The 7,500-nt window shown below is 36.3% G+C and overlaps 1 long non-coding RNA gene across 1 annotated transcript in view; it reads left to right on the top strand.

Moving 5' to 3' along the window:
• Positions 1-2,756: 2,756 nt before the first annotated feature.
• Positions 2,757-7,500, top strand: part of LOC118764129 — a 13,353-nt gene continuing 8,609 nt past the window's right edge. Inside the window, exons 1-2 of the long non-coding RNA XR_004999922.1 lie at positions 2,757-2,864; positions 6,729-6,734. This is a non-coding gene — a long non-coding RNA (uncharacterized LOC118764129). The remainder of the gene's footprint in view (positions 2,865-6,728; positions 6,735-7,500) is intronic.

Genomic DNA, 7,500 nt, shown 5'->3' on the forward strand with positions numbered 1-7,500 from the left:
CATTCCATCATTATGCAATCAACGAAGAGCACTATTGCGCTACTAACGATTATCGAGAGAGATACTCCTGTTTAAAAGCTCTCTCTAAGTGTCAGAAGAGACCAGATCGGCTTTTATATATTTGTTTATTTTGTGATCACCTCTGATTTTCAATTTGATTTTGTATGAAATTTCAATGAGCTTCTTTTTCTTTTGCTTAACTCACACTGATTTACAGCTAACTTCGTCTATGTGGACGATGCCTATGTAGTCTATGTAGATGAGGCCACAGGGGTCAGACTCTCTTGAATTTTGTCTGGCTGCGACCAAGAAAGACCAATACTGCGTAAAAAAAGGGTTTTTTTTATTACTTTATTCTTTTACTTGTTTCAGTCACTTTGACTGAGGTCATGCTGGAGCACCGCCTTTAGTCGAGCAAATCGATCCCAGGACTATTTCTTTGTGAGCCTAGTACTACCTGTCTCTTTTGCCGAACCGCTAGGTTACGTGGGGGTAAACACACAACTATCTGTTGTCAAGCGATGTTGGGAGGCACATACTCACACATATGTATATCTATCTATCTATCTATCCATCTATCTATCTATCTATCTATCTATCTATCTATCTATATATATATATATATATATATATATATATATATATATATATATACGACGGGCGCCTTTCAGTTTCTGTTTCCCAAATCCACTCACAAGGCTTTGTTTGGCACGAGATTAGAAGACACTTGCCCAAGGTGCCACGCAGTGGGACTGAATCCGGAACCATGTGGTTGGTAAGCAAGCTACTTACCACACACAGCCACTCTTGTGCCATTTATGCACATACAAACACTTGTTCATAGCTTTTCTCCAGAAAAATGTAAATCAGAACATATTCTATTCAACGAAAGGTAAATTGGTACAATTCTTTATTCTCGCAGATCATTAATCCGTGTTATTTAGAAACTCTGGCCAGCACTCCTAAGTAATTCTTTACATTATCTCGCAGAAAATTATTTCAAAACTTCAAAGACCTTCCTGCACGGTGTCTGGCATATCTCTAGAGATGTTACTGACAAATTCATTCTGTAGGCCTCTTTCAGTTATTTCTTTTGGCCCATCATATTTATGTATGTATGTGTGTGTGTGTGTGTGTGTGTGTGTGTGTGTGTGTGTGTGTGTGTGTGAGTGTGTGTGTGTGTGTGTATGCATGTGTGTGAAAGTGTCTTATTGTGTGTGTATGCGCATTTACGTATGTTTTATCTTTTACTTGTGTCAGTCATTAACCTGCGATCATGCTGCAACAGCGCGGTGAAGAATTTTTAAACAAATGAACCAACTCAAGAACTTTATTTTAATCCCGCTACTTATTCTAACCGTCCCTTTTGCCGAACCGTTAAGTTCCGGGTCGTAAATACACCAGCACAATTTGGTTGGGAACAAAAACAGACACAAAACACAAGCACGCACACATACACACACATACACACACGTATGTGTGTATGTACACTCCCAAAGCTTTGGTCTGCCTGAAGAAGACCATGTTTAGTAGAAGAACCATGTTTTGGGGAGATAATCTTCTATGCGTGTCCGTGTACACGTGTTTGTTATATTTATAACAGGAATTAAATCGGATCTATAGAATGAGGAACATTGTTGTATACAGTGCTCAGGTGCAGTACAACTAAAAAAAGAAGCCATCAGATGTACTGTTGGTGGATTTCAGGAAGCATGGAAGTATAATAGGGTATGGTATCTCCATAGCTAACTACTAATGCGGGTAGTTTATTCTATGCTTCAGCAATTCTGAGCGGAAAAAATGTTTCCGAAAGTCATGAGTGGTATATTGTTTTTGATTTTATAAGCATGTTTTGGGATTTTATAAGCATAAGTTGTTTGTCATATCGAATTCAAAAAGGTGCTCAAGGTTGTTGTCGGAAAGATGGTGGATAATCTTGTGGGTGTTTTCGAAGCCAGTTGCCAGATCCCGGAGTTTAATTGCATCTATGCCCAGAGAAGGAAGACGTGCAGAGTATGTTAGATGTCGGACGGTAGGTTTTCGTTTTGTTGCACATTTCTAAAGATTAATGTGCTGAGGAAGACAGAGGTTCCAGACTGGTAATGCACATTCCAAGTGTGGACGTACCATTTTCGTATACAATTTTAAATAGAGAACTGAGTGATGCTGCCACTCTCCCAGACTTCTTGACAACCTTAGAGATGTGGTGTATCCAAAACAAATCGTTGTTTACAATAATGCTCAGATCACGTCCGCTAGAAGACTTGTTGAGATTGGTATTGCTGAGGGAGTTTGTAAAAGCTGGATTTTTCCTCCCAAAATGCATAATGACTCACTGGTCCAGAGCTAGCATGAGTACCCAGTCAGAGATCCATTGCTACATTGTATCCAGGTCTGATTGCAAGAAAGCTCTATAGCGCATAGGGTCTGTTTTGTTTTTTTTAATATCGAGATACAGCTTGATGTCATCTGCGTATTTCAGCACTGTAACATTTCACAAACTGGCATCTATATCATTAATATATGCATGAAACAGTAGGGGTGGAAAGAATGATCCCTGTGGTACACCAGAAGTCATGTCATAGGGTGAAGAATGATGTCCTAGAACAGTAACTCACTCTTTCCGACCGAGATTGAATGACTTCAGCCAGTTACAAAAATCATCCTCCATACTCATTGCAGAGAGTTCTACCAGTAACTCGGGTGATGTCCTCAAGAAACTCGATGAGTTGACTACAGTAGCTGGAGTAAAAACCAAATTCTGAGGATCGAATAAAGCTGTGAAAGCTCCAAAATTTCCAAAGTGTTTCTCACACACATGATTCCATCAGTCTGGCGATGCAGCTAGTGAGACTGACTGGACCGTAAGGGAATTTCATTATTTCTAATACGTAATACCCAATGCAACTTACTATATGTTCAAAAATAGGTATATGTGACTATACATTAGTGTTTTAGTTAAACATTTCCTCGGCAATCTTCTACTTTCGTTGACCTATTAGAACTATATGGCTTTCCTGCTGCTAATTCATCAGATATATGCCATTAAATGGTTATTGCATTATTATTTTCATCTACAGTGAAAAGAATGTCGGAATAGATATAAAGATGGGCTCCTGTTTAAAATTTCGCCGATGTCCCTGGAAAAGGAGGAAGTAGGAAAGAGAGTTCGAAAATACAAAAGGTAAATTTCATATACATACATACATATATATATATATATATTATATATATATATATATATATAATATATATATATATATATGTGTGTGTGTGTGTGTGTGTACCCATATAATAAATTCTACCTTCTCTCGAATGCTTTCGCCACCCAAATATTTATTTGCTTTGAAATAATGATTATATATTCAACCAATATTAACCCGTTAAACATCGGACATCAGTACAAGTTTCCCTCCGACTTTCTGATCAATTTTTATGAATAGAATCAGAAAAATCTCAAATATAAAATAAAATATTCACTTGAAAAGAAAGAGTGAGATAAAATGGTGGCGATGTGAACTAAAAAGAATGAGTGAGAAAATAATATTTATATATCTATAGAAAAATTGAGATTATATTGGGAAAAACTGTATAGTATTAAAATTATTGAAATATGCATGCGATTAAATTGTAAATATAGTATATTAAAAATGTATATTCGTGTAAAGACGATAATTATGAAATCGTATATATATTCATGGAAGCGAACATTCTAGGAAAATGTTTGTGGAAATTTATCTTCTGTATGAGAATCAATCCGAGTATATTAAAATTATTGAAATGAATATATTGAAATATACGCGATTAAACTTTTAAACAAATTATATTAAAATGTATATATGTGTTTGTGTGTGTGACTGTGTATGTGTGTGTGTGTGCGCGTGTGTGTGTGTATGTATAAGTGCATGTGATATGTGTACGTGTGTGATCGTGTGTTGTGTGTGACTGAGAGAGAGGGGGAGGTATAACAACACACCAAACCAGATATAAATCTGTATGAATATCGATACGATCACGCACAGATGGAGAGAGTGTGAGAAAGAGTTTGAGAGAGAGTTTGAGAGGAGAGAGAATTAAAAGAAGAGCGCAAAAAAAATAACGACAACGTTTGAGTTCAGGAGACAAATAAATACATTATACATGAATTGTGATGTGTAAGAAACATGAGTAGTAACCTATTAGAATGTTCACCGAAAAATCAACAAAAAAAGTGTGTTATGAAAAATATGGCAATGAAAGGAGCAGACGGGGACCTAATGTTTCGTGCCGTATTTTTATCAGCGACAAATGACAGACATGATAGGTAAGAAAACATTGAAATGATACCGAAATTACTACGCCTAGTTACATTGCACGTATGTACATACATACATACATGCTTTCTGCAATTCGATTTCGAGTGATGACATGGCGTGTTTGTTATTTTAAAGACGAGTAGCACAGATCTGGCATTTCCGACCAGCTGAGCATTTACAATTCTTTTGTACAGACGTGACAGAGATGCGCAGATCTTTTACGGTTGGTGTTACACTATGTTTTGCTGAATGTTCATAATACTTTTCATTCTGATTCCTGTCGCACATTCTTTTCCACTCTAATGGCAAAGAGATATGCCTAGTAAGGTACTGCTAGCAATAGCCCTGCGTGCTTGGCTTCTTTGATGGTTTACCTAGACAGACAAGACCACGAACCTTGCAATCTCCTAGCGACGGCACCAGTAGACAAGCCTGGTTTCGGGATATTTCTGTCAGTCCTCATTACTGGACACCTCGTCTGCTCACTTGATGATAGCAGCTCATTTCTCCACGCAATATATCTATTTCAAGCGAACACACAGTCGCTGATTTTGCAACAAGCAAAAATGCTAGTTCTAAAATGTCTCTAAGAGATCAACGCAGTAGTTGTACTGACAATAATATTCGTAGCCACTTTAACATGGCTGTCCGTACGAGCGGACTCTGCTGCGATTTTTTCCTACCCCTAGAGGACATCTCATCTAGCTGGTTAACGATGCACAGCAGCATCCGATAAAATTGCGATCAGGGGAGCGAACCCCTACCATCTTCTAGCGACGGGACCAGTATACCAGTTCTGGTTTCGGGCTATTTCTGCTACTCCTCAGTATTGGACAACTAGTCTACTACAGACGATAGCAGCTCTTTTCTGCAAGCAATATTTTTCTTTCAAGTAAAATATGCTACTTCTAAAATCTCTCTAAGATTATTTATACTTGTAGAACTGTGGATATTCCACAGAAAGAAAAGGATTAAGTGACGCTATTTAAAAGATTATATCTTTTTGTCTTGTTGCTAATATATTTCACTTCTAGTCAAAGTAATATGGGATATGACTTAAAAATTCCCATCTCCTAAGCACTTCATATGTCTATCTTTCTCTCTACCTATTCAACAAACTTTTTAATCAAGTAATTCCCGTCTTCGTGTTTTTAACAATTCTCTCTTTCTCTTCATCTCTCACTTCAACCAACCACATGAGTGAGAGCATAATGCATCGGCTGGTTATCTGCTCACCCGCTCTCGCATTCCTTCTTCTTCTCTTCCAATCCACCCCACCTCTTCTTTAACAAACTAAAGCGTAAAGTGTGAACAAACATCTAGAAGAATGATATTATAGTTTTAGTTCGATAAAAAAAGTACTTTTCACTATCAACACACAACCACCCGAAAATAGGATGCACGTAACTCAACAGCTTGGCAAAAGAACCAATAGAATAATTAGGAAGCCTATAAAGAAAATAAGTAGTGAAGTCGATACATTCGACTAAAACAATTCTTTACAGCTGTGCCACAGCTGTATGTGTACAATATGTTCACATAAAACATTTGAGTGGAAACCGGTTGGGGAATAATTAAGGATCATATCTTCATAGAATACGCAGTTAACCCAGATATGTGTTTGGACACACGATGGTTTTCTTTTAGATTCCTTCTACTAAGTCCACTCACTTGCCCAAATTGTTAGCCTTTGGGACGGAACCTACAAACATAAGGCTTGAAAAGCCAGCTTCTTACCACACAGCCATGCCTGCGCCTATGTATGCTTAGAAATTCTTCTTTTTAAGCATAAAAGCTATCGTGCGGCTTGCGTTAAGGAGAATACTTGTATTGGGAAGAATAATAAATATTATGTCGTCACTGATTTCAAAAGAGATCTTGAGATAAATTCTATATTTAAGATAAATTTAGGATTAGTTAATCCACATAAGCTGGTGCTTATGAAATCACATAAATTCGCTATATCTTTATGCACGTGTAGATTAGATTAATTTCCTTTAACAAATTTTTCTTAATTTTTATATTTGTGATACAATTCAGAGCAATATTAAGTAGTGCTGCTGTGGCAGAAATTTTAATAATTTGGCGATTCTTAGACAATTCTTAACGAATTTCTTAAAGCTGTAGTTGTTTTAGATAAGTGTAATATCGAGCAGTCTCTCTGTGAGAGAAATGTAATATCCTGTTAGATTTTTGTGTAAGATTTCAGTGATATTTATATTACATTTTGAATGTTTGGACATTTTACTGACAGTAGAGATATTTTTCCCTAGCTTTCAGCAAGGAACCTTAGAGCTTTTTGTGTGAATTTATATAAGTGCCAACTAAAAATTTATAACTATTTTTATTTTTTCTTTCGGCTTTGATTAATCTAAATAAAGATTTTATGCTTTAATCGTCCATAAAAGTAGAAATAGTTTTTTGACGTGTGAGATGGTTGTGTTTTTATTTCAACTCAGAGATCAGAAGTAATTTTGGGCCTCGTATATTAAAGCTCCTTTAGTGTTCCACTTGGTTTTCTCATAAGTTCGTATTAAGATTAATATAAATAAGAGTCTATGATAAGTGGCGTGGTCGATTTGGTATAGATTTTTGGTTTAATCTCTTTCAACAAAGACGTTTTTCTACGTAAGCCAAGAAATCAATATCTGTAATTTTGTCCAAAAGCTGTTATTCGTTCTCTGATTTTAATAGTCGCGGCCCATGGAAGGAGGTTCTAGTTTGATTGATAGATGAGATTTGTATATGGTGGGTATCGGTGGGTATTGACTTATATCGGAGGATATTTGTGGAACTGAAATCCAAAATTTGGTGTTGTTGACTTTTTGATTTATCAGAGGGAATACACCATATTTCATTATATATCAAGACATGTTTGTAAGTAATAGCGACAGTATTTTTTGGAAAGTTCAATATAATGCTACACAATTTAAGGTAGTAGATAGTAAACAGCTTAATACTGGTTTCAAGTATTGGCACAAAGCCAGCAACTTGGGGGGAATAAAATTAAGTCGATCGCATCGATCCCAGTGGTCAAATGGACTTGTTTTATCGAATCCGAAATCAAGAATGATTAGATTTGGCCAGGAGACATTTCAATGTCAAAACGGACAAAATGTCGATATAATATTTCGTTATAGGTATACTGGCGAACTTTTATTTCATTCGCAATTACAGTTTATTATATCATTGAGTAAATTAATAT

The sequence above is a fragment of the Octopus sinensis genome, linkage group LG7, assembly GCF_006345805.1.
Source record: "Octopus sinensis linkage group LG7, ASM634580v1, whole genome shotgun sequence".
NCBI classification, from domain to species: domain Eukaryota; kingdom Metazoa; phylum Mollusca; class Cephalopoda; order Octopoda; family Octopodidae; genus Octopus; species Octopus sinensis.